A 25000-nucleotide genomic window follows, 5' to 3' on the forward strand; every position below is an offset into this window, starting at 1 on the left:
GTCCCTTCTCAAAATCTGTGCCAACGGTTCGATGCAGATAACATAGAGGAGGGCAGATAACGGACAACCCTGACGGACACCGCAGTTTATTTCCACTGCTTTTGTCAGATGCCCATTAACCACAAATTTGCTGGTAATGTCCCGGTACAGCAATCCCACCCAAGCTATAAACCTTTCAGGGAACCCCATTTTTGGCAGCACCTTGAAGAGGTACTGGTGCGAGACCCGATCAAAGGCTTTTTCAAAATCTAAATTCAAGACTACTAGCCGGATGTTTCTGTCTCTCGCAAAACAGATGGTGTCTCGGATCAGTACGAGGCTGTCCGTGATCTTCCTCCCCGGGATGGCACAGGCTTGATCCGGGTGAATCAGCCCTTCTAAAAACACAGACATGCGCGATGCTAAAAGCTTACTAAAAAGTTTACAGTCAATGTTTAAAAGAGTGATAGGTCTCCAGTTTTTTAAGTCCGTCTTGTCTTTGTCTTTAAAAAGTAGAGTCACTATCCCTAATCTAAAACTGTCAGGAAGTCGGTCAAGTTTTTCAAAATCCATAAAAACAGCAAGTAGGTCAGGTGCTAAAATATCCCAGAAGGTCAGGTAAAATTCCAAGGGAAGCCCATCCTCTCCAGGAGACTTCCCTTTCTTAAAACCCTTAATACAGTTGTTTATTTCTAAAAGCGTAAAATCTTGGGATAAAAGCACACTGTCGTCTATCTTGCGTTCGATGAATTTTAAAACTTCTTTCATTGTGTCATTTTTTATGCTTTTTTCTTTGTACAGTTGTTCGTAAAAGTTTTGCACAGTTTCATTTATTTCTTTTGTTGTTTCAGCAGTGCGTTCATTTTCTCTTTTTAGTTTAACTATAGTTTTATCCTTACTTATTATTTTCTTAAAAAAATATCTTGTGCACTTTTCTCCTTCTTCTAGTTCCCGTTCTTTGCTCCTTAAAATGACACCTTTGCTGTTGATTTCTGCTAAAACCGACATCTCTTGTTTTACTTGTTTAATTTCTTCATTAAAATCCATTCCTTGTTGGTTTAGTTTAAAATACCGTTGTAGTCGCTTTTGCAGTCCCAACATGCGTCTGTTTTCCCTATCTTTCTTTCTCTTCCCTGCCTGCCTAAAGAAAGTCTGGGTCCTTCCCTTCGCCATTTCCCACCAGTGTGCACGTGTATCGTATAAGTCTTGAAGGGTCTGCCACTCTTGGTACTGCTCCCTATACTGCCTAACTAACTCCCTATCCTCTAAAAGGGAGCAGTTGAGTTTCCACAGACCCTTTCCTGATGTCACACCAGAAGAGAGTGAGAGGGTGCACGAGAGCATGGCGTGATCGGAAAAGAAAACAGGAGTTAATCTAGCATCGATAGGTGGGCAATCTCGTGATAAAACGTAATCTATGCGAGAGGCTTTGGTACCGTCACCACTGAACCAGGTGAAGCCCTCCTCTCTGGGATGCATGACTTTAAAACAGTCCAGTAGTTTAAAATCCCTGCGTATGCCCTCTAATAAAACCGATGTTTTGTCCACTTTAAAACCCTCTCCTGCTCCCTTCCTATCATTTCTGCTTAAAACACAATTAAAATCCCCTCCTACAACTAAAGGTTCCCTACCTAGCATGTGGGACTGCAAGTCTTCTAAAAGGTCATACCTGTCATTCTTGTCGTTAAAGCCATAAATATTTAAAACATTAAAATCTCTACCCATAAAAGTCAGATGTGCTAAAAGTGCCCTACCATCTCTCACCACAGTGCTGCCCTTCACCAAGACTAGAGGATTTTTGATTAAAATGGCCACTCCATCGTTTTTGTTTTCGTTTGACCCGCTCCATATTGATGTTTGTGCCCATAGCTCCTTCCAATCTCTGTAGTTGTTTAAAAACGGTAGGCCACACTCCTGTATTAAAAACACATCAGACTTAAAAGAGTTAAGAAAGGATAAAACCATTTGGGCTCTAACTTTCGACTTCACACTTCTCACATTGATGGTTGAGAAGGTGATAGCCATAAGTATGGTTAAAAACAACAGGTAAGACATTTTAAAAGACTAAAATTAAAAGGCAGTTAAATGTCTTGTGAATGAGGCTCTTCTTTCACTCTTACGGGTGAAGAGTGACTGGGTCGAGCTTCATTTCCCTTTCGGACTCTGGGTGGTGGCCTTTCTTGCAATCTTTTATTAAATTTGGAGTCCTTAGGGGTTGATTGCAGAGCTATGGTAAGAAATGAGACCTCATTTGGTGAATTGGAGGGGAAGACTCTGGGCTCCTCCACAGGTGAACTGTCTGAGGAGTTCCCAGCTCTTCCCCTCTTCTCTGAGACTACAGGAGACTCAGAGGACAATTCAGATAAAGGCCTCTTAGCCTGCTGGGCCTGTGGGAGGGGGGCATCTTCACTATCACTCTGACTCGGTGGGTCTGAGTCAGAGGTAGCTCCGCCTTCTGCCTGCACTGCACCCTCTCCTTCGCCACTCTCAGCTTGGGGGGCAGTTGCAGGCCCCTCCCCCTCTCCCTCCTCACCTGGTCTTTCTCCTCCAATCACAGGATTTGGAGGGAGATTTGAATTTTCAGTCCTAGGCTCTTCCAAACGCTCCTCAAACATTTGTACCGGTCCGCCATTTTCCTTCTCCTTCCCTGTGACTTTTGCTGCTTTCAATTTGTTGGCAAAAGACTTTGGGCAATCTCTGAAGAGGTGATTTGTTTCACCACAGAGGTTGCACTTTCTGCCATTGGTACATTCCTCGAAGGTATGCCCAATTTCTCTGCATTTACCACAAATTGTCTGCTTACACGCTTCCGCAAGGTGCCCTTGCTCACCACACTTGCGGCAGAGCTTGGGCTGACCTTGATAGTGAATGTAGCCCCTGTTATTTCCCAGGACTATCATGGATGGCAGATGTTTCAGGCCTTGGAAGCCCTGGGGGTCCTGCCATTGCTGGACAGGGACCCTCCAGGCACAATTCCAGATGCCATCCTCATCTCTCACCTTCATAGCCTGGCCTTTAACAGTGCAATATCTGCCCAGCCATATACAAATGTCTTCTGCACTAACTGTTTCATTGAACATTCTGACAATGACTGTTTTAGAGGCATTGTCAGTCAGTTTCTCAACATTAAATGCAGAAAACTGGGGTTTTACATTTTCAAAGCGGTTCCAAAATTCAAGCAGCAATGGGGCAGAGCGGAAGCTCACATCAAAACCCTTATTCAGTGGTAAAGTGACGATACAATTCAAGTCGTCTGGGGAAAAATTCAACACTTTCTGAATTAATTTCCGGGAGAAGTCAAGTCTAGACATTTTTAAAGGCTCTCCATCTTTTTCCTTAAGAACAAACCGAACGCTGTGGTGCCTCCGCATGCCGGCATGGGGAGCCGACATGGTGGAGGCACCACGCACTAAAACACTTAAAACCTAAAACACGATGAATAAATAACTAAAATAAGTAAAAAGGGTAAAAGGCAAGTAAAAGAGAGAAAAAGGGAGTAAAACCAAGTAAAAGCTGGAAAAGCAAGTAAAAGCAAGTAAAAGCAGTACTTACCTTGGTTGTTCTGGTCAGGCAGTTATCACCGCCAAAAACGGTGGTAACCTGCACTTCTGGAACAATATATTCCTGTGTGAAACCTACGAGCAACTACGAAGCAGTTGTTCTGGATTTCAAAAGGAAAAAAATATAATATCCTCCCGTGCACTAGCAGAAGCAATGCCACAAGCAGGCAAGAGCTCCCACTAGCCAGCGGAGGCGATCGCTGTCTCACCAAGAGGTAGAACAGTGGAGGATCTGATAAGAACAGATACTACACTTGATCTTAGCCAAAAGGCCGAGAAGCGATGCCGCAGACTGTTTGCCGCTCGAGCCCACCTCCTGGAACGGCCCTCCCTCGTCGTGGTGCGGAAATTCTTATCGGCCGTAACGAACGACGGCTGCTGCCCAGCAATTCCGGCCACACCCGACCTTGGCTCCGGGCCCTGACCCTCGAATGCCTAGGATAGTTTTTGTTGCTTGCTTGCTTGCTTGCTTGCTTTCCACAAAAGACAGAGGCTCGGCCAAACGGCTAAGCCTGCCAAAAATAGCTTTAACTCAATAGTGTTCCTCTCCACGGAAGTCTTTAGTAAAAGGCGAAAGACTTGTGCGTTTTGAAGAGAAACCCGAGTAGGTACAGGCTTCTCCTCGGGAGCAGCCCAGCACAGGCGTCGCCCCAGCCACTACACTCACGGTGAGTCTCACCACTTGGCTCGTCGCGGACTGGGCCGCTTCCACCCCAGCCCTGCCCACATTTGCCACAGGCTTTATCCGACGGAAAATTCAGAGAAATGAAGGCCTGGCTGTCAGATGCGGGCTACGAAACATGTATCAGGGTCTTGCAGGCCCTCTGTGACATTCCAGGAAGAAACAAAGGGGATCTGCGGGGCACAAAATCACTGCGCTGCACTGCACTGAGGAGTTGTTTTTGCACAAGGCAGGAGAAGGTTGCACCGTTCCCGGTGGCACTGCAATACCGGGTCGATGCGTGGAGTGAACGGAGCAAGCCCCTCTTTCAGCTCCCGGTGTCAAAAATCCGTTTAATATTTCGTCCCCGTATAGAGGACATATCAGATATTAAACTGATAAGAACAGATACTACACTTGATCTTAGCCAAAAGGCCGAGAAGCGATGCCGCAGACTGTTTGCCGCTCGAGCCCACCTCCTGGAACGGCCCTCCCTCGTCGTGGTGCGGAAATTCTTATCGGCCGTAACGAACGACGGCTGCTGCCCAGCAATTCCGGCCACGCCCGACCTTGGCTCCGGGCCCTGACCCTCGAATGCCTAGGATAGTTTTTGTTGCTTGCTTGCTTGCTTGCTTGCTTTCCACAAAAGACAGAGGCTCGGCCAAACGGCTAAGCCTGCCAAAAATAGCTTTAACTCAATAGTGTTCCTCTCCACGGAAGTCTTTAGTAAAAGGCGAAAGACTTGTGCGTTTTGCAGAGAAACCCGAGTAGGTACAGGCTTCTCCTCGGGAGCAGCCCAGCACAGGCGTCGCCCCAGCCACTACACTCACGGTGAGTCTCACCACTTGGCTCGTCGCGGACTGGGCCGCTTCCACCCCAGCCCTGCCCACATTTGCCACAGGCTTTATCCGACGGAAAATTCAGAGAAATGAAGGCCTGGCTGTCAGATGCGGGCTACGAAACATGTATCAGGGTCTTGCAGGCCCTCTGTGACATTCCAGGAAGAAACAAAGGGGATCTGCGGGGCACAAAATCACTGCGCTGCACTGCACTGAGGAGTTGTTTTTGCACAAGGCAGGAGAAGGTTGCACCGTTCCCGGTGGCACTGCAATACCGGGTCGATGCGTGGAGTGAACGGAGCAAGCCCCTCTTTCAGCTCCCGGTGTCAAAAATCCGTTTAATATTTCGTCCCCGTATAGAGGACATATCAGATATTAAACTGATAAGAACAGATACTACACTTGATCTTAGCCAAAAGGCCGAGAAGCGATGCCGCAGACTGTTTGCCGCTCGAGCCCACCTCCTGGAACGGCCCTCCCTCGTCGTGGTGCGGAAATTCTTATCGGCCGTAACGAACGACGGCTGCTGCCCAGCAATTCCGGCCACGCCCGACCTTGGCTCCGGGCCCTGACCCTCGAATGCCTAGGATAGTTTTTGTTGCTTGCTTGCTTTCCACAAAAGACAGAGGCTCGGCCAAACGGCTAAGCCTGCCAAAAATAGCTTTAACTCAATAGTGTTCCTCTCCACGGAAGTCTTTAGTAAAAGGCGAAAGACTTGTGCGTTTTGCAGAGAAACCCGAGTAGGTACAGGCTTCTCCTCGGGAGCAGCCCAGCACAGGCGTCGCCCCAGCCACTACACTCACGGTGAGTCTCACCACTTGGCTCGTCGCGGACTGGGCCGCTTCCACCCCAGCCCTGCCCACATTTGCCACAGGCTTTATCCGACGGAAAATTCAGAGAAATGAAGGCCTGGCTGTCAGATGTGGGCTACGAAACATGTATCAGGGTCTTGCAGGCCCTCTGTGACATTCCAGGAAGAAACAAAGGGGATCTGCGGGGCACAAAATCACTGCGCTGCACTGCACTGAGGAGTTGTTTTTGCACAAGGCAGGAGAAGGTTGCACCGTTCCCGGTGGCACTGCAATACCGGGTCGATGCGTGGAGTGAACGGAGCAAGCCCCTCTTTCAGCTCCCGGTGTCAAAAATCCGTTTAATATTTCGTCCCCGTATAGAGGACATATCAGATATTAAACTGATAAGAACAGATACTACACTTGATCTTAGCCAAAAGGCCGAGAAGCGATGCCGCAGACTGTTTGCCGCTCGAGCCCACCTCCTGGAACGGCCCTCCCTCGTCGTGGTGCGGAAATTCTTATCGGCCGTAACGAACGACGGCTGCTGCCCAGCAATTCCGGCCACGCCCGACCTTGGCTCCGGGCCCTGACCCTCGAATGCCTAGGATAGTTTTTGTTGCTTGCTTGCTTGCTTTCCACAAAAGACAGAGGCTCGGCCAAATGGCTAAGCCTGCCAAAAATAGCTTTAACTCAATAGTGTTCCTCTCCACGGAAGTCTTTAGTAAAAGGCGAAAGACTTGTGCGTTTTGAAGAGAAACCCGAGTAGGTACAGGCTTCTCCTCGGGAGCAGCCCAGCATAGGCGTCGCCCCAGCCACTACACTCACGGCGAGTCTCACCACTTGGCTCGTCGCGGACTGGGCCGCTTCCACCCCAGCCCTGCCCACATTTGCCACAGGCTTTATCCGACGGAAAATTCAGAGAAATGAAGGCCTGGCTGTCAGATGCGGGCTACGAAACATGTATCAGGGTCTTGCAGGCCCTCTGTGACATTCCAGGAAGAAACAAAGGGGATCTGCGGGGCACAAAATCACTGCGCTGCACTGCACTGAGGAGTTGTTTTTGCACAAGGCAGGAGAAGGTTGCACCGTTCCCGGTGGCACTGCAATACCGGGTCGATGCGTGGAGTGAACGGAGCAAGCCCCTCTTTCAGCTCCCGGTGTCAAAAATCCGCCGAGAAGCGATGCCGCAGACTGTTTGCCGCTCGAGCCCACCTCCTGGAACGGCCCTCCCTCGTCGTGGTGCGGAAATTCTTATCGGCCGTAACGAACGACGGCTGCTGCCCAGCAATTCCGGCCACGCCCGACCTTGGCTCCGGGCCCTGACCCTCGAATGCCTAGGATAGTTTTTGTTGCTTGCTTGCTTGCTTGCTTGCTTTCCACAAAAGACAGAGGCTCGGCCAAACGGCTAAGCCTGCCAAAAATAGCTTTAACTCAATAGTGTTCCTCTCCACGGAAGTCTTTAGTAAAAGGCGAAAGACTTGTGCGTTTTGCAGAGAAACCCGAGTAGGTACAGGCTTCTCCTCGGGAGCAGCCCAGCACAGGCGTCGCCCCAGCCACTACACTCACGGTGAGTCTCACCACTTGGCTCGTCGCGGACTGGGCCGCTTCCACCCCAGCCCTGCCCACATTTGCCACAGGCTTTATCCGACGGAAAATTCAGAGAAATGAAGGCCTGGCTGTCAGATGCGGGCTACGAAACATGTATCAGGGTCTTGCAGGCCCTCTGTGACATTCCAGGAAGAAACAAAGGGGATCTGCGGGGCACAAAATCACTGCGCTGCACTGCACTGAGGAGTTGTTTTTGCACAAGGCAGGAGAAGGTTGCACCGTTCCCGGTGGCACTGCAATACCGGGTCGATGCGTGGAGTGAACGGAGCAAGCCCCTCTTTCAGCTCCCGGTGTCAAAAATCCGTTTAATATTTCGTCCCCGTATAGAGGACATATCAGATATTAAACTGATAAGAACAGATTTTTTTCTTTCGAAAAAATTTATTGACACTTATTTCAGACATTGTTTTTCGTAAAAACACACATTTTTGACCTTTAAAATACAACACTGCCTTATGTACCCACTTGGCTTGAATTAAAACAAATGATTTTTAAAAGACAACACCGAAATGGTTAAAAGAAGTTACATCATACATAAAATCCATTGATCAATAAATATGTGCACTTTTTAAAACCATTCGTTCGTCACTTATTTGTTTTATAGTATTACAGACAGTTTAAAATTTAAAGGCATATGATAAAAGTTTTTACTTCTGTATCTAAAAGTGTCTTTTAAAAATCATTTAAAAGGGAGTGCATTGGTTAAAATGCTTAATGTCCTCTGTTGTGCAGGAGCGCAGTGAGCCCCTACCAATACAAACTCATTCTGTTCTCCCAAACAGAATGATCTCTCGGTTCCTGTCCTGGTGCTCAGAGGAGACCCTCACCCTGCTGCTCCTTCCCACCTGCCTCTCCCGGAGGGTCAGGCCGCCGCTGCTTTGAACTTTTCCCGTGTGGCTCCGGCTCCTTCATCCGAATGGGCACAGAGGCGATTCTTCTTTGTGGCTGTGTCCTAGGCCTGCCGCCTGCAGCTCCGGCCGTTCTGACCGTCGCTGCTGCCATCTGGATCACAGCCACGGGGGGGATCTGCTTGTGCTTCCTTACCAGCAAGTTCCTGGAGGTCCATGTGGCGTCTTTGATGGCGGCTAGAGTGAGCCATTGTTGCGCAAAGTCCTTTGCTTTCTGCTGCATCAAACTGTGGAGGGCTCGCCGAATGCAAGCCCGCGCACTGGACTCACTGGCTCTCGCTCCTGCACAACAGAGATAAGAGAGCGGTGGTTAGTTAAAACATGCAACTCCTCCTGTTCAAGGTTAAAGTGTCTTAAAAACTTAGGGATAAAAGAGTAGGCAGTTGGTAAGTTAAAAGACACAGGAACTTTAAGATCTGGTGTTAAAATCTTTAGTTTTCTGAGGTATGACCCCATCCAGAACCGTGTCATTGCCGTGGTTAGTGGGTTTCTGGATGGGGTTGTGGCCGCGCTCAATGCCAGGGTGGTGAATCGGCTTCCTAGAACCAGGTGAAGGTCGGGCACTCCTTTTCCTCCTTTCTCTTTTGGCTTCTTCATGATGTCCCTCCTCAAGCGCTCCCACTTGGACCCCCACAGAAAATAAAAGATGGCTCGTTCCAGGTCTAAAATCACTTTTTTAGAAGGGATAAAAACAGAACTGATCAATAAAAGCAAAGGTAAAATCACTGCTTTAATGATTAAAACCTTTCCTTCTATGGTCAGTCTTCGTGAAGTCCAGTACCCCAGTCTTTGTTTAACTTTCCCTATCTTGTCCTGCCAATTGGTTTCCCCTCCTCCCTGTCTGTCAAATTTGACCCCAAGTATTTTTTGGTCGGTCTGGGTCACAGTCAGGGGGAGTCCAGATGTCTCAGTCGCTGTCCATGGTCCATAAAATTGGGCTTGGGTTTTGTGTCTGTTTAGTCTCGATCCAGAGGCCCGTCCAAACCAGTCAGTCAAGTCCAGCGTCCTGTTGACGGATAAAAGGTCAGTGCATAAAATGTTTATGTCGTCCATATAAAAAACACATTTAGTGGTAAGTCCCCCGCTCCCCGGTACTCCCACCCCTCTGATTCGTTGGTCCCTTCTCAAAATCTGTGCCAACGGTTCGATGCAGATAACATAGAGGAGGGCAGATAACGGACAACCCTGACGGACACCGCAGTTTATTTCCACTGCTTTTGTCAGATGCCCATTAACCACAAATTTGCTGGTAATGTCCCGGTACAGCAATCCCACCCAAGCTATAAACCTTTCAGGGAACCCCATTTTTGGCAGCACCTTGAAGAGGTACTGGTGCGAGACCCGATCAAAGGCTTTTTCAAAATCTAAATTCAAGACTACTAGCCGGATGTTTCTGTCTCTCGCAAAACAGATGGTGTCTCGGATCAGTACGAGGCTGTCCGTGATCTTCCTCCCCGGGATGGCACAGGCTTGATCCGGGTGAATCAGCCCTTCTAAAAACACAGACATGCGCGATGCTAAAAGCTTACTAAAAAGTTTACAGTCAATGTTTAAAAGAGTGATAGGTCTCCAGTTTTTTAAGTCCGTCTTGTCTTTGTCTTTAAAAAGTAGAGTCACTATCCCTAATCTAAAACTGTCAGGAAGTCGGTCAAGTTTTTCAAAATCCATAAAAACAGCAAGTAGGTCAGGTGCTAAAATATCCCAGAAGGTCAGGTAAAATTCCAAGGGAAGCCCATCCTCTCCAGGAGACTTCCCTTTCTTAAAACCCTTAATACAGTTGTTTATTTCTAAAAGCGTAAAATCTTGGGATAAAAGCACACTGTCGTCTATCTTGCATTCGATGAATTTTAAAACTTCTTTCATTGTGTCATTTTTTATGCTTTTTTCTTTGTACAGTTGTTCGTAAAAGTTTTGCACAGTTTCATTTATTTCTTTTGTTGTTTCAGCAGTGCATTCATTTTCTCTTTTTAGTTTAACTATAGTTTTATCCTTACTTATTATTTTCTTAAAAAAATATCTTGTGCACTTTTCTCCTTCTTCTAGTTCCCGTTCTTTGCTCCTTAAAATGACACCTTTGCTGTTGATTTCTGCTAAAACCGACATCTCTTGTTTTACTTGTTTAATTTCTTCATTAAAATCCATTCCTTGTTGGTTTAGTTTAAAATACCGTTGTAGTCGCTTTTGCAGTCCCAACATGCGTCTGTTTTCCCTATCTTTCTTTCTCTTCCCTGCCTGCCTAAAGAAAGTCTGGGTCCTTCCCTTCGCCATTTCCCACCAGTGTGCACGTGTATCGTATAAGTCTTGAAGGGTCTGCCACTCTTGGTACTGCTCCCTATACTGCCTAACTAACTCCCTATCCTCTAAAAGGGAGCAGTTGAGTTTCCACAGACCCTTTCCTGATGTCACACCAGAAGAGAGTGAGAGGGTGCACGAGAGCATGGCGTGATCGGAAAAGAAAACAGGAGTTAATCTAGCATCGATAGGTGGGCAATCTCGTGATAAAACGTAATCTATGCGAGAGGCTTTGGTACCGTCACCACTGAACCAGGTGAAGCCCTCCTCTCTGGGATGCATGACTTTAAAACAGTCCAGTAGTTTAAAATCCCTGCGTATGCCCTCTAATAAAACCGATGTTTTGTCCACTTTAAAACCCTCTCCTGCTCCCTTCCTATCATTTCTGCTTAAAACACAATTAAAATCCCCTCCTACAACTAAAGGTTCCCTACCTAGCATGTGGGACTGCAAGTCTTCTAAAAGGTCATACCTGTCATTCTTGTCGTTAAAGCCATAAATATTTAAAACATTAAAATCTCTACCCATAAAAGTCAGATGTGCTAAAAGTGCCCTACCATCTCTCACCACAGTGCTGCCCTTCACCAAGACTAGAGGATTTTTGATTAAAATGGCCACTCCATCGTTTTTGTTTTCGTTTGACCCGCTCCATATTGATGTTTGTGGCCATAGCTCCTTCCAATCTCTGTAGTTGTTTAAAAACGGTAGGCCACACTCCTGTATTAAAAACACATCAGACTTAAAAGAGTTAAGAAAGGATAAAACCATTTGGGCTCTAACTTTCGACTTCACACTTCTCACATTGATGGTTGAGAAGGTGATAGCCATAAGTATGGTTAAAAACAACAGGTAAGACATTTTAAAAGACTAAAATTAAAAAGCAGTTAAATGTCTTGTGAATGAGGCTCTTCTTTCACTCTTACGGGTGAAGAGTGACTGGTTCGAGCTTCATTTCCCTTTCGGACTCTGGGTGGTGGCCTTTCTTGCAATCTTTTATTAAATTTGGAGTCCTTAGGGGTTGATTGCAGAGCTATGGTAAGAAATGAGACCTCATTTGGTGAATTGGAGGGGAAGACTCTGGGCTCCTCCACAGGTGAACTGTCTGAGGAGTTCCCAGCTCTTCCCCTCTTCTCTGAGACTACAGGAGACTCAGAGGACAATTCAGATAAAGGCCTCTTAGCCTGCTGGGCCTGTGGGAGGGGGGCATCTTCACTATCACTCTGACTCGGTGGGTCTGAGTCAGAGGTAGCTCCGCCTTCTGCCTGCACTGCACCCTCTCCTTCGCCACTCTCAGCTTGGGGGGCAGTTGCAGGCCCCTCCCCCTCTCCCTCCTCACCTGGTCTTTCTCCTCCAATCACAGGATTTGGAGGGAGATTTGAATTTTCAGTCCTAGGCTCTTCCAAACGCTCCTCAAACATTTGTACCGGTCCGCCATTTTCCTTCTCCTTCCCTGTGACTTTTGCTGCTTTCAATTTGTTGGCAAAAGACTTTGGGCAATCTCTGAAGAGGTGATTTGTTTCACCACAGAGGTTGCACTTTCTGCCATTGGTACATTCCTCGAAGGTATGCCCAATTTCTCTGCATTTACCACAAATTGTCTGCTTACACGCTTCCGCAAGGTGCCCTTGCTCACCACACTTGCGGCAGAGCTTGGGCTGACCTTGATAGTGAATGTAGCCCCTGTTATTTCCCAGGACTATCATGGATGGCAGATGTTTCAGGCCTTGGAAGCCCTGGGGGTCCTGCCATTGCTGGACAGGGACCCTCCAGGCACAATTCCAGATGCCATCCTCATCTCTCACCTTCATAGCCTGGCCTTTAACAGTGCAATATCTGCCCAGCCATATACAAATGTCTTCTGCACTAACTGTTTCATTGAACATTCTGACAATGACTGTTTTAGAGGCATTGTCAGTCAGTTTCTCAACATTAAATGCAGAAAACTGGGGTTTTACATTTTCAAAGCGGTTCCAAAATTCAAGCAGCAATGGGGCAGAGCGGAAGCTCACATCAAAACCCTTATTCAGTGGTAAAGTGACGATACAATTCAAGTCGTCTGGGGAAAAATTCAACACTTTCTGAATTAATTTCCGGGAGAAGTCAAGTCTAGACATTTTTAAAGGCTCTCCATCTTTTTCCTTAAAAACAAACCGAACGCTGTGGTGCCTCCGCATGCCGGCATGGGGAGCCGACATGGTGGAGGCACCACGCACTAAAACACTTAAAACCTAAAACACGATGAATAAATAACTAAAATAAGTAAAAAGGGTAAAAGGCAAGTAAAAGAGAGAAAAAGGGAGTAAAACCAAGTAAAAGCTGGAAAAGCAAGTAAAAGCAAGTAAAAGCAGTACTTACCTTGGTTGTTCTGGTCAGGCAGTTATCACCGCCAAAAACGGTGGTAACCTGCACTTCTGGAACAATATATTCCTGTGTGAAACCTACGAGCAACTACGAAGCAGTTGTTCTGGATTTCAAAAGGAAAAAAATATAATATCCTCCCGTGCACTAGCAGAAGCAATGCCACAAGCAGGCAAGAGCTCCCACTAGCCAGCGGAGGCGATCGCTGTCTCACCAAGAGGTAGAACAGTGGAGGATCTGATAAGAACAGATACTACACTTGATCTTAGCCAAAAGGCCGAGAAGCGATGCCGCAGACTGTTTGCCGCTCGAGCCCACCTCCTGGAACGGCCCTCCCTCGTCGTGGTGCGGAAATTCTTATCGGCCGTAACGAACGACGGCTGCTGCCCAGCAATTCCGGCCACGCCCGACCTTGGCTCCGGGCCCTGACCCTCGAATGCCTAGGATAGTTTTTGTTGCTTGCTTGCTTGCTTGCTTGCTTTCCACAAAAGACAGAGGCTCGGCCAAACGGCTAAGCCTGCCAAAAATAGCTTTAACTCAATAGTGTTCCTCTCCACGGAAGTCTTTAGTAAAAGGCGAAAGACTTGTGCGTTTTGCAGAGAAACCCGAGTAGGTACAGGCTTCTCCTCGGGAGCAGCCCAGCACAGGCGTCGCCCCAGCCACTACACTCACGGTGAGTCTCACCACTTGGCTCGTCGCGGACTGGGCCGCTTCCACCCCAGCCCTGCCCACATTTGCCACAGGCTTTATCCGACGGAAAATTCAGAGAAATGAAGGCCTGGCTGTCAGATGCGGGCTACGAAACATGTATCAGGGTCTTGCAGGCCCTCTGTGACATTCCAGGAAGAAACAAAGGGGATCTGCGGGGCACAAAATCACTGCGCTGCACTGCACTGAGGAGTTGTTTTTGCACAAGGCAGGAGAAGGTTGCACCGTTCCCGGTGGCACTGCAATACCGGGTCAATGCGTGGAGTGAACGGAGCAAGCCCCTCTTTCAGCTCCCGGTGTCAAAAATCCGTTTAATATTTCGTCCCCGTATAGAGGACATATCAGATATTAAACTGATAAGAACAGATACTACACTTGATCTTAGCCAAAAGGCCGAGAAGCGATGCCGCAGACTGTTTGCCGCTCGAGCCCACCTCCTGGAACGGCCCTCCCTCGTCGTGGTGCGGAAATTCTTATCGGCCGTAACGAACGACGGCTGCTGCCCAGCAATTCCGGCCACGCCCGACCTTGGCTCCGGGCCCTGACCCTCGAATGCCTAGGATAGTTTTTGTTGCTTGCTTGCTTGCTTGCTTGCTTTCCACAAAAGACAGAGGCTCGGCCAAACGGCTAAGCCTGCCAAAAATAGCTTTAACTCAATAGTGTTCCTCTCCACGGAAGTCTTTAGTAAAAGGCGAAAGACTTGTGCGTTTTGCAGAGAAACCCGAGTAGGTACAGGCTTCTCCTCGGGAGCAGCCCAGCACAGGCGTCGCCCCAGCCACTACACTCACGGTGAGTCTCACCACTTGGCTCGTCGCGGACTGGGCCGCTTCCACCCCAGCCCTGCCCACATTTGCCACAGGCTTTATCCGACGGAAAATTCAGAGAAATGAAGGCCTGGCTGTCAGATGCGGGCTACGAAACATGTATCAGGGTCTTGCAGGCCCTCTGTGACATTCCAGGAAGAAACAAAGGGGATCTGCGGGGCACAAAATCACTGCGCTGCACTGCACTGAGGAGTTGTTTTTGCACAAGGCAGGAGAAGGTTGCACCGTTCCCGGTGGCACTGCAATACCGGGTCGATGCGTGGAGTGAACGGAGCAAGCCCCTCTTTCAGCTCCCGGTGTCAAAAATCCGTTTAATATTTCGTCCCCGTATAGAGGACATATCAGATATTAAACTGATAAGAACAGATACTACACTTGATCTTAGCCAAAAGGCCGAGAAGCGATGCCGCAGACTGTTTGCCGCTCGAGCCCACCTCCTGGAACGGCCCTCCCTCGTCGTGGTGCGGAAATTCTTATCGGCCGTAACGAACGACGGCTGCTGCCCAGCAATTCCGGCCACGCCCGACCTTGGCTCCGGGCCCTGACCCTCGAATGCCTAGGATAGTTTTTGTTGCTTGCTTGCTTGCTTGCTTGCTTGCTTGCTTTCCACAAAAGACAGAGGCTCGGCCAAACGGCTAAGCCTGCCAAAAATAGCTTTAACTCAATAGTGTTCCTCTCCACGGAAGTCTTTAGTAAAAGGCGAAAGACTTGTGCGTTTTGAAGAGAAACCCGAGTAGGTACAGGCTTCTCCTCGGGAGCAGCCCAGCACAGGCGTCGCCCCAGCCACTACACTCACGGTGAGTCTCACCACTTGGCTCGTCGCGGACTGGGCCGCTTCCACCCCAGCCCTGCCCACATTTGCCACAGGCTTTATCCGACGGAAAATTCAGAGAAATGAAGGCCTGGCTGTCAGATGCGGGCTACGAAACATGTATCAGGGTCTTGCAGGCCCTCTGTGACATTCCAGGAAGAAACAAAGGGGATCTGCGGGGCACAAAATCACTGCGCTGCACTGCACTGAGGAGTTGTTTTTGCACAAGGCAGGAGAAGGTTGCACCGTTCCCGGTGGCACTGCAATACCGGGTCGATGCGTGGAGTGAACGGAGCAAGCCCCTCTTTCAGCTCCCGGTGTCAAAAATCCGTTTAATATTTCGTCCCCATATAGAGGACATATCAGATATTAAACTGATAAGAACAGATTTTTTTTTTTTTTCTTTCGAAAAAATTTATTGACACTTATTTCAGACATTGTTTTTCGTAAAAACACACATTTTTGACCTTTAAAATACAACACTGCCTTATGTACCCACTTGGCTTGAATTAAAACAAATGATTTTTAAAAGACAACACCGAAATGGTTAAAAGAAGTTACATCATACATAAAATCCATTGATCAATAAATATGTGCACTTTTTAAAACCATTCGTTCGTCACTTATTTGTTTTATAGTATTACAGACAGTTTAAAATTTAAAGGCATATGATAAAAGTTTTTACTTCTTCAAGTGTCTTTTAAAAATCATTTAAAAGGGAGTGCATTGGTTAAAATGCTTAATGTCCTCTGTTGTGCAGGAGCGCAGTGAGCCCCTACCAATACAAACTCATTCTGTTCTCCCAAACAGAATGATCTCTCGGTTCCTGTCCTGGTGCTCAGAGGAGACCCTCACCCTGCTGCTCCTTCCCACCTGCCTCTCCCGGAGGGTCAGGCCGCCGCTGCTTTGAACTTTTCCCGTGTGGCTCCGGCTCCTTCATCCGAATGGGCACAGAGGCGATTCTTCTTTGTGGCTGTGTCCTAGGCCTGCCGCCTGCAGCTCCGGCCGTTCTGACCGTCGCTGCTGCCATCTGGATCACAGCCACGGGGGGGATCTGCTTGTGCTTCCTTACCAGCAAGTTCCTGGAGGTCCATGTGGCGTCTTTGATGGCGGCTAGAGTGAGCCATTGTTGCGCAAAGTCCTTTGCTTTCTGCTGCATCAAACTGTGGAGGGCTCGCCGAATGCAAGCCCGCGCACTGGACTCACTGGCTCTCGCTCCTGCACAACAGAGATAAGAGAGCGGTGGTTAGTTAAAACATGCAACTCCTCCTGTTCAAGGTTAAAGTGTCTTAAAAACTTAGGGATAAAAGAGTAGGCAGTTGGTAAGTTAAAAGACACAGGAACTTTAAGATCTGGTGTTAAAATCTTTAGTTTTCTGAGGTATGACCCCATCCAGAACCGTGTCATTGCCGTGGTTAGTGGGTTTCTGGATGGGGTTGTGGCCGCGCTCAATGCCAGGGTGGTGAATCGGCTTCCTAGAACCAGGTGAAGGTCGGGCACTCCTTTTCCTCCTTTCTCTTTTGGCTTCTTCATGATGTCCCTCCTCAAGCGCTCCCACTTGGACCCCCACAGAAAATAAAAGATGGCTCGTTCCAGGTCTAAAATCACTTTTTTAGAAGGGATAAAAACAGAACTGATCAATAAAAGCAAAGGTAAAATCACTGCTTTAATGATTAAAACCTTTCCTTCTATGGTCAGTCTTCGTGAAGTCCAGTACCCCAGTCTTTGTTTAACTTTCCCTATCTTGTCCTGCCAATTGGTTTCCCCTCCTCCCTGTCTGTCAAATTTGACCCCAAGTATTTTTTGGTCGGTCTGGGTCACAGTCAGGGGGAGTCCAGATGTCTCAGTCGCTGTCCATGGTCCATAAAATTGGGCTTGGGTTTTGTGTCTGTTTAGTCTCGATCCAGAGGCCCGTCCAAACCAGTCAGTCAAGTCCAGCGTCCTGTTGACGGATAAAAGGTCAGTGCATAAAATGTTTATGTCGTCCATATAAAAAACACATTTAGTGGTAAGTCCCCCGCTCCCCGGTACTCCCACCCCTCTGATTCGTTGGTCCCTTCTCAAAATCTGTGCCAACGGTTCGATGCAGATAACATAGAGGAGGGCAGATAACGGACAACCCTGACGGACACCGCAGTTTATTTCCACTGCTTTTGTCAGATGCCCATTAACCACAAATTTGCTGGTAATGTCCCGGTACAGCAATCCCACCCAAGCTATAAACCTTTCAGGGAACCCCATTTTTGGCAGCACCTTGAAGAGGTACTGGTGCGAGACCCGATCAAAGGCTTTTTCAAAATCTAAATTCAAGACTACTAGCCGGATGTTTCTGTCTCTCGCAAAACAGATGGTGTCTCGGATCAGTACGAGGCTGTCCGTGATCTTCCTCCCCGGGATGGCACAGGCTTGATCCGGGTGAATCAGCCCTTCTAAAAACACAGACATGCGCGATGCTAAAAGCTTACTAAAAAGTTTACAGTCAATGTTTAAAAGAGTGATAGGTCTCCAGTTTTTTAAGTCCGTCTTGTCTTTGTCTTTAAAAAGTAGAGTCACTATCCCTAATCTAAAACTGTCAGGAAGTCGGTCAAGTTTTTCAAAATCCATAAAAACAGCAAGTAGGTCAGGTGCTAAAATATCCCAGAAGGTCAGGTAAAATTCCAAGGGAAGCCCATCCTCTCCAGGAGACTTCCCTTTCTTAAAACCCTTAATACAGTTGTTTATTTCTAAAAGCGTAAAATCTTGGGATAAAAGCACACTGTCGTCTATCTTGCATTCGATGAATTTTAAAACTTCTTTCATTGTGTCATTTTTTATGCTTTTTTCTTTGTACAGTTGTTCGTAAAAGTTTTGCACAGTTTCATTTATTTCTTTTGTTGTTTCAGCAGTGCATTCATTTTCTCTTTTTAGTTTAACTATAGTTTTATCCTTACTTATTATTTTCTTAAAAAAATATCTTGTGCACTTTTCTCCTTCTTCTAGTTCCCGTTCTTTGCTCCTTAAAATGACACCTTTGCTGTTGATTTCTGCTAAAACCGACATCTCTTGTTTTACTTGTTTAATTTCTTCATTAAAATCCATTCCTTGTTGGTTTAGTTTAAAATACCGTTGTAGTCGCTTTTGCAGTCCCAACATGCGTCTGTTTTCCCTATCTTTCTTTCTCTTCCCTGCCTGCCTAAAGAAAGTCTGGGTCCTTCCCTTCGCCATTTCCCACCAGTGTGCACGTGTATCGTATAAGTCTTGAAGGGTCTGCCACTCTTGGTACTGCTCCCTATACTGCCTAACTAACTCCCTATCCTCTAAAAGGGAGCAGTTGAGTTTCCACAGACCCTTTCCTGATGTCACACCAGAAGAGAGTGAGAGGGTGCACGAGAGCATGGCGTGATCGGAAAAGAAAACAGGAGTTAATCTAGCATCGATAGGTGGGCAATCTCGTGATAAAACGTAATCTATGCGAGAGGCTTTGGTACCGTCACCACTGAACCAGGTGAAGCCCTCCTCTCTGGGATGCATGACTTTAAAACAGTCCAGTAGTTTAAAATCCCTGCGTATGCCCTCTAATAAAACCGATGTTTTGTCCACTTTAAAACCCTCTCCTGCTCCCTTCCTATCATTTCTGCTTAAAACACAATTAAAATCCCCTCCTACAACTAAAGGTTCCCTACCTAGCATGTGGGACTGCAAGTCTTCTAAAAGGTCATACCTGTCATTCTTGTCGTTAAAGCCATAAATATTTAAAACATTAAAATCTCTACCCATAAAAGTCAGATGTGCTAAAAGTGCCCTACCATCTCTCACCACAGTGCTGCCCTTCACCAAGACTAGAGGATTTTTGATTAAAATGGCCACTCCATCGTTTTTGTTTTCGTTTGACCCGCTCCATATTGATGTTTGTGGCCATAGCTCCTTCCAATCTCTGTAGTTGTTTAAAAACGGTAGGCCACACTCCTGTATTAAAAACACATCAGACTTAAAAGAGTTAAGAAAGGATAAAACCATTTGGGCTCTAACTTTCGACTTCACACTTCTCACATTGATGGTTGAGAAGGTGATAGCCATAAGTATGGTTAAAAACAACAGGTAAGACATTTTAAAAGACTAAAATTAAAAAGCAGTTAAATGTCTTGTGAATGAGGCTCTTCTTTCACTCTTACGGGTGAAGAGTGACTGGTTCGAGCTTCATTTCCCTTTCGGACTCTGGGTGGTGGCCTTTCTTGCAATCTTTTATTAAATTTGGAGTCCTTAGGGGTTGATTGCAGAGCTATGGTAAGAAATGAGACCTCATTTGGTGAATTGGAGGGGAAGACTCTGGGCTCCTCCACAGGTGAACTGTCTGAGGAGTTCCCAGCTCTTCCCCTCTTCTCTGAGACTACAGGAGACTCAGAGGACAATTCAGATAAAGGCCTCTTAGCCTGCTGGGCCTGTGGGAGGGGGGCATCTTCACTATCACTCTGACTCGGTGGGTCTGAGTCAGAGGTAGCTCCGCCTTCTGCCTGCACTGCACCCTCTCCTTCGCCACTCTCAGCTTGGGGGGCAGTTGCAGGCCCCTCCCCCTCTCCCTCCTCACCTGGTCTTTCTCCTCCAATCACAGGATTTGGAGGGAGATTTGAATTTTCAGTCCTAGGCTCTTCCAAACGCTCCTCAAACATTTGTACCGGTCCGCCATTTTCCTTCTCCTTCCCTGTGACTTTTGCTGCTTTCAATTTGTTGGCAAAAGACTTTGGGCAATCTCTGAAGAGGTGATTTGTTTCACCACAGAGGTTGCACTTTCTGCCATTGGTACATTCCTCGAAGGTATGCCCAATTTCTCTGCATTTACCACAAATTGTCTGCTTACACGCTTCCGCAAGGTGCCCTTGCTCACCACACTTGCGGCAGAGCTTGGGCTGACCTTGATAGTGAATGTAGCCCCTGTTATTTCCCAGGACTATCATGGATGGCAGATGTTTCAGGCCTTGGAAGCCCTGGGGGTCCTGCCATTGCTGGACAGGGACCCTCCAGGCACAATTCCAGATGCCATCCTCATCTCTCACCTTCATAGCCTGGCCTTTAACAGTGCAATATCTGCCCAGCCATATACAAATGTCTTCTGCACTAACTGTTTCATTGAACATTCTGACAATGACTGTTTTAGAGGCATTGTCAGTCAGTTTCTCAACATTAAATGCAGAAAACTGGGGTTTTACATTTTCAAAGCGGTTCCAAAATTCAAGCAGCAATGGGGCAGAGCGGAAGCTCACATCAAAACCCTTATTCAGTGGTAAAGTGACGATACAATTCAAGTCGTCTGGGGAAAAATTCAACACTTTCTGAATTAATTTCCGGGAGAAGTCAAGTCTAGACATTTTTAAAGGCTCTCCATCTTTTTCCTTAAAAACAAACCGAACGCTGTGGTGCCTCCGCATGCCGGCATGGGGAGCCGACATGGTGGAGGCACCACGCACTAAAACACTTAAAACCTAAAACACGATGAATAAATAACTAAAATAAGTAAAAAGGGTAAAAGGCAAGTAAAAGAGAGAAAAAGGGAGTAAAACCAAGTAAAAGCTGGAAAAGCAAGTAAAAGCAAGTAAAAGCAGTACTTACCTTGGTTGTTCTGGTCAGGCAGTTATCACCGCCAAAAACGGTGGTAACCTGCACTTCTGGAACAATATATTCCTGTGTGAAACCTACGAGCAACTACGAAGCAGTTGTTCTGGATTTCAAAAGGAAAAAAATATAATATCCTCCCGTGCACTAGCAGAAGCAATGCCACAAGCAGGCAAGAGCTCCCACTAGCCAGCGGAGGCGATCGCTGTCTCACCAAGAGGTAGAACAGTGGAGGATCTGATAAGAACAGATACTACACTTGATCTTAGCCAAAAGGCCGAGAAGCGATGCCGCAGACTGTTTGCCGCTCGAGCCCACCTCCTGGAACGGCCCTCCCTCGTCGTGGTGCGGAAATTCTTATCGGCCGTAACAAACGACGGCTGCTGCCCAGCAATTCCAGCCACGCCCGACCTTGGCTCCGGGCCCTGACCCTCGAATGCCTAGGATAGTTTTTGTTGCTTGCTTGCTTGCTTTCCACAAAAGACAGAGGCTCGGCCAAATGGCTAAGCCTGCCAAAAATAGCTTTAACTCAATAGTGTTCCTCTCCACGGAAGTCTTTAGTAAAAGGCGAAAGACTTGTGCCTTTTGAAGAGAAACCCGAGTAGGTACAGGCTTCTCCTCGGGAGCAGCCCAGCACAGGCGTCGCCCCAGCCACTACACTCACGGTGAGTCTCACCACTTGGCTCGTCGCGGACTGGGCCGCTTCCACCCCAGCCCTGCCCACATTTGCCACAGGCTTTATCCGACGGAAAATTCAGAGAAATGAAGGCCTGGCTGTCAGATGCGGGCTACGAAACATGTATCAGGGTCTTGCAGGCCCTCTGTGACATTCCAGGAAGAAACAAAGGGGATCTGCGGGGCACAAAATCACTGCGCTGCACTGCACTGAGGAGTTGTTTTTGCACAAGGCAGGAGAAGGTTGCACCGTTCCCGGTGGCACTGCAATACCGGGTCGATGCGTGGAGTGAACGGAGCAAGCCCCTCTTTCAGCTCCCGGTGTCAAAAATCCGTTTAATATTTCGTCCCCGTATAGAGGACATATCAGATATTAAACTGATAAGAACAGATACTACACTTGATCTTAGCCAAAAGGCCGAGAAGCGATGCCGCAGACTGTTTGCCGCTCGAGCCCACCTCCTGGAACGGCCCTCCCTCGTCGTGGTGCGGAAATTCTTATCGGCCGTAACGAACGACGGCTGCTGCCCAGCAATTCCGGCCACGCCCGACCTTGGCTCCGGGCCCTGACCCTCGAATGCCTAGGATAGTTTTTGTTGCTTGCTTGCTTGCTTGCTTGCTTTCCACAAAAGACAGAGGCTCGGCCAAACGGCTAAGCCTGCCAAAAATAGCTTTAACTCAATAGTGTTCCTCTCCACGGAAGTCTTTAGTAAAAGGCGAAAGACTTGTGCGTTTTGCAGAGAAACCCGAGTAGGTACAGGCTTCTCCTCGGGAGCAGCCCAGCACAGGCGTCGCCCCAGCCACTACACTCACGGTGAGTCTCACCACTTGGCTCGTCGCGGACTGGGCCGCTTCCACCCCAGCCCTGCCCACATTTGCCACAGGCTTTATCCGACGGAAAATTCAGAGAAATGAAGGCCTGGCTGTCAGATGCGGGCTACGAAACATGTATCAGGGTCTTGCAGGCCCTCTGTGACATTCCAGGAAGAAACAAAGGGGATCTGCGGGGCACAAAATCACTGCGCTGCACTGCACTGAGGAGTTGTTTTTGCACAAGGCAGGAGAAGGTTGCACCGTTCCCGGTGGCACTGCAATACCGGGTCGATGCGTGGAGTGAACGGAGCAAGCCCCTCTTTCAGCTCCCGGTGTCAAAAATCCGTTTAATATTTCGTCCCCGTATAGAGGACATATCAGATATTAAACTGATAAGAACAGATACTACACTTGATCTTAGCCAAAAGGCCGAGAAGCGATGCCGCAGACTGTTTGCCGCTCGAGCCCACCTCCTGGAACGGCCCTCCCTCGTCGTGGTGCGGAAATTCTTATCGGCCGTAACGAACGACGGCTGCTGCCCAGCAATTCCGGCCACGCCCGACCTTGGCTCCGGGCCCTGACCCTCGAATGCCTAGGATAGTTTTTGTTGCTTGCTTGCTTTCCACAAAAGACAGAGGCTCGGCCAAACGGCTAAGCCTGCCAAAAATAGCTTTAACTCAATAGTGTTCCTCTCCACGGAAGTCTTTAGTAAAAGGCGAAAGACTTGTGCGTTTTGCAGAGAAACCCGAGTAGGTACAGGCTTCTCCTCGGGAGCAGCCCAGCACAGGCGTCGCCCCAGCCACTACACTCACGGTGAGTCTCACCACTTGGCTCGTCGCGGACTGGGCCGCTTCCACCCCAGCCCTGCCCACATTTGCCACAGGCTTTATCCGACGGAAAATTCAGAGAAATGAAGGCCTGGCTGTCAGATGTGGGCTACGAAACATGTATCAGGGTCTTGCAGGCCCTCTGTGACATTCCAGGAAGAAACAAAGGGGATCTGCGGGGCACAAAATCACTGCGCTGCACTGCACTGAGGAGTTGTTTTTGCACAAGGCAGGAGAAGGTTGCACCGTTCCCGGTGGCACTGCAATACCGGGTCGATGCGTGGAGTGAACGGAGCAAGCCCCTCTTTCAGCTCCCGGTGTCAAAAATCCGTTTAATATTTCGTCCCCGTATAGAGGACATATCAGATATTAAACTGATAAGAACAGATACTACACTTGATCTTAGCCAAAAGGCCGAGAAGCGATGCCGCAGACTGTTTGCCGCTCGAGCCCACCTCCTGGAACGGCCCTCCCTCGTCGTGGTGCGGAAATTCTTATCGGCCGTAACGAACGACGGCTGCTGCCCAGCAATTCCGGCCACGCCCGACCTTGGCTCCGGGCCCTGACCCTCGAATGCCTAGGATAGTTTTTGTTGCTTGCTTGCTTGCTTTCCACAAAAGACAGAGGCTCGGCCAAATGGCTAAGCCTGCCAAAAATAGCTTTAACTCAATAGTGTTCCTCTCCACGGAAGTCTTTAGTAAAAGGCGAAAGACTTGTGCGTTTTGAAGAGAAACCCGAGTAGGTACAGGCTTCTCCTCGGGAGCAGCCCAGCATAGGCGTCGCCCCAGCCACTACACTCACGGCGAGTCTCACCACTTGGCTCGTCGCGGACTGGGCCGCTTCCACCCCAGCCCTGCCCACATTTGCCACAGGCTTTATCCGACGGAAAATTCAGAGAAATGAAGGCCTGGCTGTCAGATGCGGGCTACGAAACATGTATCAGGGTCTTGCAGGCCCTCTGTGACATTCCAGGAAGAAACAAAGGGGATCTGCGGGGCACAAAATCACTGCGCTGCACTGCACTGAGGAGTTGTTTTTGCACAAGGCAGGAGAAGGTTGCACCGTTCCCGGTGGCACTGCAATACCGGGTCGATGCGTGGAGTGAACGGAGCAAGCCCCTCTTTCAGCTCCCGGTGTCAAAAATCCGTTTAATATTTCGTCCCCGTATAGAGGACATATCAGATATTAAACTGATAAGAACAGATACTACACTTGATCTTAGCCAAAAGGCCGAGAAGCGATGCCGCAGACTGTTTGCCGCTCGAGCCCACCTCCTGGAACGGCCCTCCCTCGTCGTGGTGCGGAAATTCTTATCGGCCGTAACGAACGACGGCTGCTGCCCAGCAATTCCGGCCACGCCCGACCTTGGCTCCGGGCCCTGACCCTCGAATGCCTAGGATAGTTTTTGTTGCTTGCTTGCTTTCCACAAAAGAAAGAGGCTCGGCCAAACGGCTAAGCCTGCCAAAAATAGCTTTAACTCAATAGTGTTCCTCTCCACGGAAGTCTTTAGTAAAAGGCGAAAGACTTGTGCGTTTTGCAGAGAAACCCGAGTAGGTACAGGCTTCTCCTCGGGAGCAGCCCAGCACAGGCGTCGCCCCAGCCACTACACTCACGGTGAGTCTCACCACTTGGCTCGTCGCGGACTGGGCCGCTTCCACCCCAGCCCTGCCCACATTTGCCACAGGCTTTATCCGACGGAAAATTCAGAGAAATGAAGGCCTGGCTGTCAGATGTGGGCTACGAAACATGTATCAGGG

General features: G+C 48.3%; 27 non-coding genes and 1 pseudogene across 27 annotated transcripts; all 28 read right to left on the reverse strand.

Annotated features, from left to right (window-relative positions):
* Window positions 1–3641: 3641 nt before the first annotated feature.
* LOC138613983 (U2 spliceosomal RNA) lies at window positions 3642–3823 on the reverse strand. The gene has a single exon (XR_011310099.1). It is a non-coding gene; the product is annotated as a U2 spliceosomal RNA (small nuclear RNA).
* Window positions 3824–4034: 211 nt separating this feature from the next.
* Window positions 4035–4147, reverse strand: LOC138614019 (U5 spliceosomal RNA). Its single transcript, XR_011310132.1, has one exon. It is a non-coding gene; the product is annotated as a U5 spliceosomal RNA (small nuclear RNA).
* A 309-nt stretch (window positions 4148–4456) lies between these two features.
* Window positions 4457–4647, reverse strand: LOC138613962 (U2 spliceosomal RNA). Its single transcript, XR_011310085.1, has one exon. It is a non-coding gene; the product is annotated as a U2 spliceosomal RNA (small nuclear RNA).
* Window positions 4648–4858: 211 nt separating this feature from the next.
* LOC138613633 (U5 spliceosomal RNA) lies at window positions 4859–4971 on the reverse strand. The gene has a single exon (XR_011309769.1). It is a non-coding gene; the product is annotated as a U5 spliceosomal RNA (small nuclear RNA).
* A 309-nt stretch (window positions 4972–5280) lies between these two features.
* LOC138613973 (U2 spliceosomal RNA) lies at window positions 5281–5471 on the reverse strand. The gene has a single exon (XR_011310091.1). It is a non-coding gene; the product is annotated as a U2 spliceosomal RNA (small nuclear RNA).
* Window positions 5472–5670: 199 nt separating this feature from the next.
* Window positions 5671–5783, reverse strand: LOC138613634 (U5 spliceosomal RNA). The gene has a single exon (XR_011309770.1). It is a non-coding gene; the product is annotated as a U5 spliceosomal RNA (small nuclear RNA).
* Window positions 5784–6092: 309 nt separating this feature from the next.
* On the reverse strand, window positions 6093–6283 carry LOC138613984 (U2 spliceosomal RNA). The gene has a single exon (XR_011310100.1). It is a non-coding gene; the product is annotated as a U2 spliceosomal RNA (small nuclear RNA).
* A 203-nt stretch (window positions 6284–6486) lies between these two features.
* Window positions 6487–6599, reverse strand: LOC138613998 (U5 spliceosomal RNA). Its single transcript, XR_011310111.1, has one exon. It is a non-coding gene; the product is annotated as a U5 spliceosomal RNA (small nuclear RNA).
* A 309-nt stretch (window positions 6600–6908) lies between these two features.
* On the reverse strand, window positions 6909–7016 carry LOC138613992 (U2 spliceosomal RNA; annotated as a pseudogene).
* A 211-nt stretch (window positions 7017–7227) lies between these two features.
* Window positions 7228–7340, reverse strand: LOC138613635 (U5 spliceosomal RNA). The gene has a single exon (XR_011309771.1). It is a non-coding gene; the product is annotated as a U5 spliceosomal RNA (small nuclear RNA).
* Window positions 7341–7649: 309 nt separating this feature from the next.
* On the reverse strand, window positions 7650–7836 carry LOC138613958 (U2 spliceosomal RNA). The gene has a single exon (XR_011310081.1). It is a non-coding gene; the product is annotated as a U2 spliceosomal RNA (small nuclear RNA).
* Window positions 7837–13106: 5270 nt separating this feature from the next.
* LOC138613985 (U2 spliceosomal RNA) lies at window positions 13107–13288 on the reverse strand. Its single transcript, XR_011310101.1, has one exon. It is a non-coding gene; the product is annotated as a U2 spliceosomal RNA (small nuclear RNA).
* Window positions 13289–13499: 211 nt separating this feature from the next.
* LOC138613636 (U5 spliceosomal RNA) lies at window positions 13500–13612 on the reverse strand. Its single transcript, XR_011309772.1, has one exon. It is a non-coding gene; the product is annotated as a U5 spliceosomal RNA (small nuclear RNA).
* A 309-nt stretch (window positions 13613–13921) lies between these two features.
* LOC138613916 (U2 spliceosomal RNA) lies at window positions 13922–14112 on the reverse strand. Its single transcript, XR_011310041.1, has one exon. It is a non-coding gene; the product is annotated as a U2 spliceosomal RNA (small nuclear RNA).
* Window positions 14113–14323: 211 nt separating this feature from the next.
* Window positions 14324–14436, reverse strand: LOC138613637 (U5 spliceosomal RNA). Its single transcript, XR_011309773.1, has one exon. It is a non-coding gene; the product is annotated as a U5 spliceosomal RNA (small nuclear RNA).
* Window positions 14437–14745: 309 nt separating this feature from the next.
* Window positions 14746–14936, reverse strand: LOC138613995 (U2 spliceosomal RNA). The gene has a single exon (XR_011310108.1). It is a non-coding gene; the product is annotated as a U2 spliceosomal RNA (small nuclear RNA).
* A 219-nt stretch (window positions 14937–15155) lies between these two features.
* LOC138614020 (U5 spliceosomal RNA) lies at window positions 15156–15268 on the reverse strand. Its single transcript, XR_011310133.1, has one exon. It is a non-coding gene; the product is annotated as a U5 spliceosomal RNA (small nuclear RNA).
* Window positions 15269–15577: 309 nt separating this feature from the next.
* LOC138613966 (U2 spliceosomal RNA) lies at window positions 15578–15761 on the reverse strand. The gene has a single exon (XR_011310089.1). It is a non-coding gene; the product is annotated as a U2 spliceosomal RNA (small nuclear RNA).
* Window positions 15762–21035: 5274 nt separating this feature from the next.
* Window positions 21036–21217, reverse strand: LOC138613986 (U2 spliceosomal RNA). The gene has a single exon (XR_011310102.1). It is a non-coding gene; the product is annotated as a U2 spliceosomal RNA (small nuclear RNA).
* A 203-nt stretch (window positions 21218–21420) lies between these two features.
* Window positions 21421–21533, reverse strand: LOC138613631 (U5 spliceosomal RNA). The gene has a single exon (XR_011309767.1). It is a non-coding gene; the product is annotated as a U5 spliceosomal RNA (small nuclear RNA).
* Window positions 21534–21842: 309 nt separating this feature from the next.
* LOC138614006 (U2 spliceosomal RNA) lies at window positions 21843–22033 on the reverse strand. The gene has a single exon (XR_011310119.1). It is a non-coding gene; the product is annotated as a U2 spliceosomal RNA (small nuclear RNA).
* Window positions 22034–22244: 211 nt separating this feature from the next.
* Window positions 22245–22357, reverse strand: LOC138613638 (U5 spliceosomal RNA). The gene has a single exon (XR_011309774.1). It is a non-coding gene; the product is annotated as a U5 spliceosomal RNA (small nuclear RNA).
* A 309-nt stretch (window positions 22358–22666) lies between these two features.
* On the reverse strand, window positions 22667–22857 carry LOC138614017 (U2 spliceosomal RNA). Its single transcript, XR_011310130.1, has one exon. It is a non-coding gene; the product is annotated as a U2 spliceosomal RNA (small nuclear RNA).
* Window positions 22858–23056: 199 nt separating this feature from the next.
* LOC138613639 (U5 spliceosomal RNA) lies at window positions 23057–23169 on the reverse strand. The gene has a single exon (XR_011309775.1). It is a non-coding gene; the product is annotated as a U5 spliceosomal RNA (small nuclear RNA).
* A 309-nt stretch (window positions 23170–23478) lies between these two features.
* LOC138614028 (U2 spliceosomal RNA) lies at window positions 23479–23669 on the reverse strand. The gene has a single exon (XR_011310141.1). It is a non-coding gene; the product is annotated as a U2 spliceosomal RNA (small nuclear RNA).
* Window positions 23670–23872: 203 nt separating this feature from the next.
* On the reverse strand, window positions 23873–23985 carry LOC138613999 (U5 spliceosomal RNA). The gene has a single exon (XR_011310112.1). It is a non-coding gene; the product is annotated as a U5 spliceosomal RNA (small nuclear RNA).
* Window positions 23986–24294: 309 nt separating this feature from the next.
* LOC138614039 (U2 spliceosomal RNA) lies at window positions 24295–24485 on the reverse strand. The gene has a single exon (XR_011310152.1). It is a non-coding gene; the product is annotated as a U2 spliceosomal RNA (small nuclear RNA).
* Window positions 24486–24684: 199 nt separating this feature from the next.
* Window positions 24685–24797, reverse strand: LOC138613640 (U5 spliceosomal RNA). Its single transcript, XR_011309776.1, has one exon. It is a non-coding gene; the product is annotated as a U5 spliceosomal RNA (small nuclear RNA).
* Between the last annotated feature and the right edge of the window lie 203 nt (window positions 24798–25000).

This window comes from Semicossyphus pulcher, unplaced genomic scaffold, assembly GCF_022749685.1.
Source record: "Semicossyphus pulcher isolate SPU_LCO1_2020_fin unplaced genomic scaffold, fSemPul1.0.p SCAF_8, whole genome shotgun sequence".
Classification (NCBI taxonomy): Eukaryota; Metazoa; Chordata; class Actinopteri; order Labriformes; family Labridae; genus Semicossyphus; species Semicossyphus pulcher.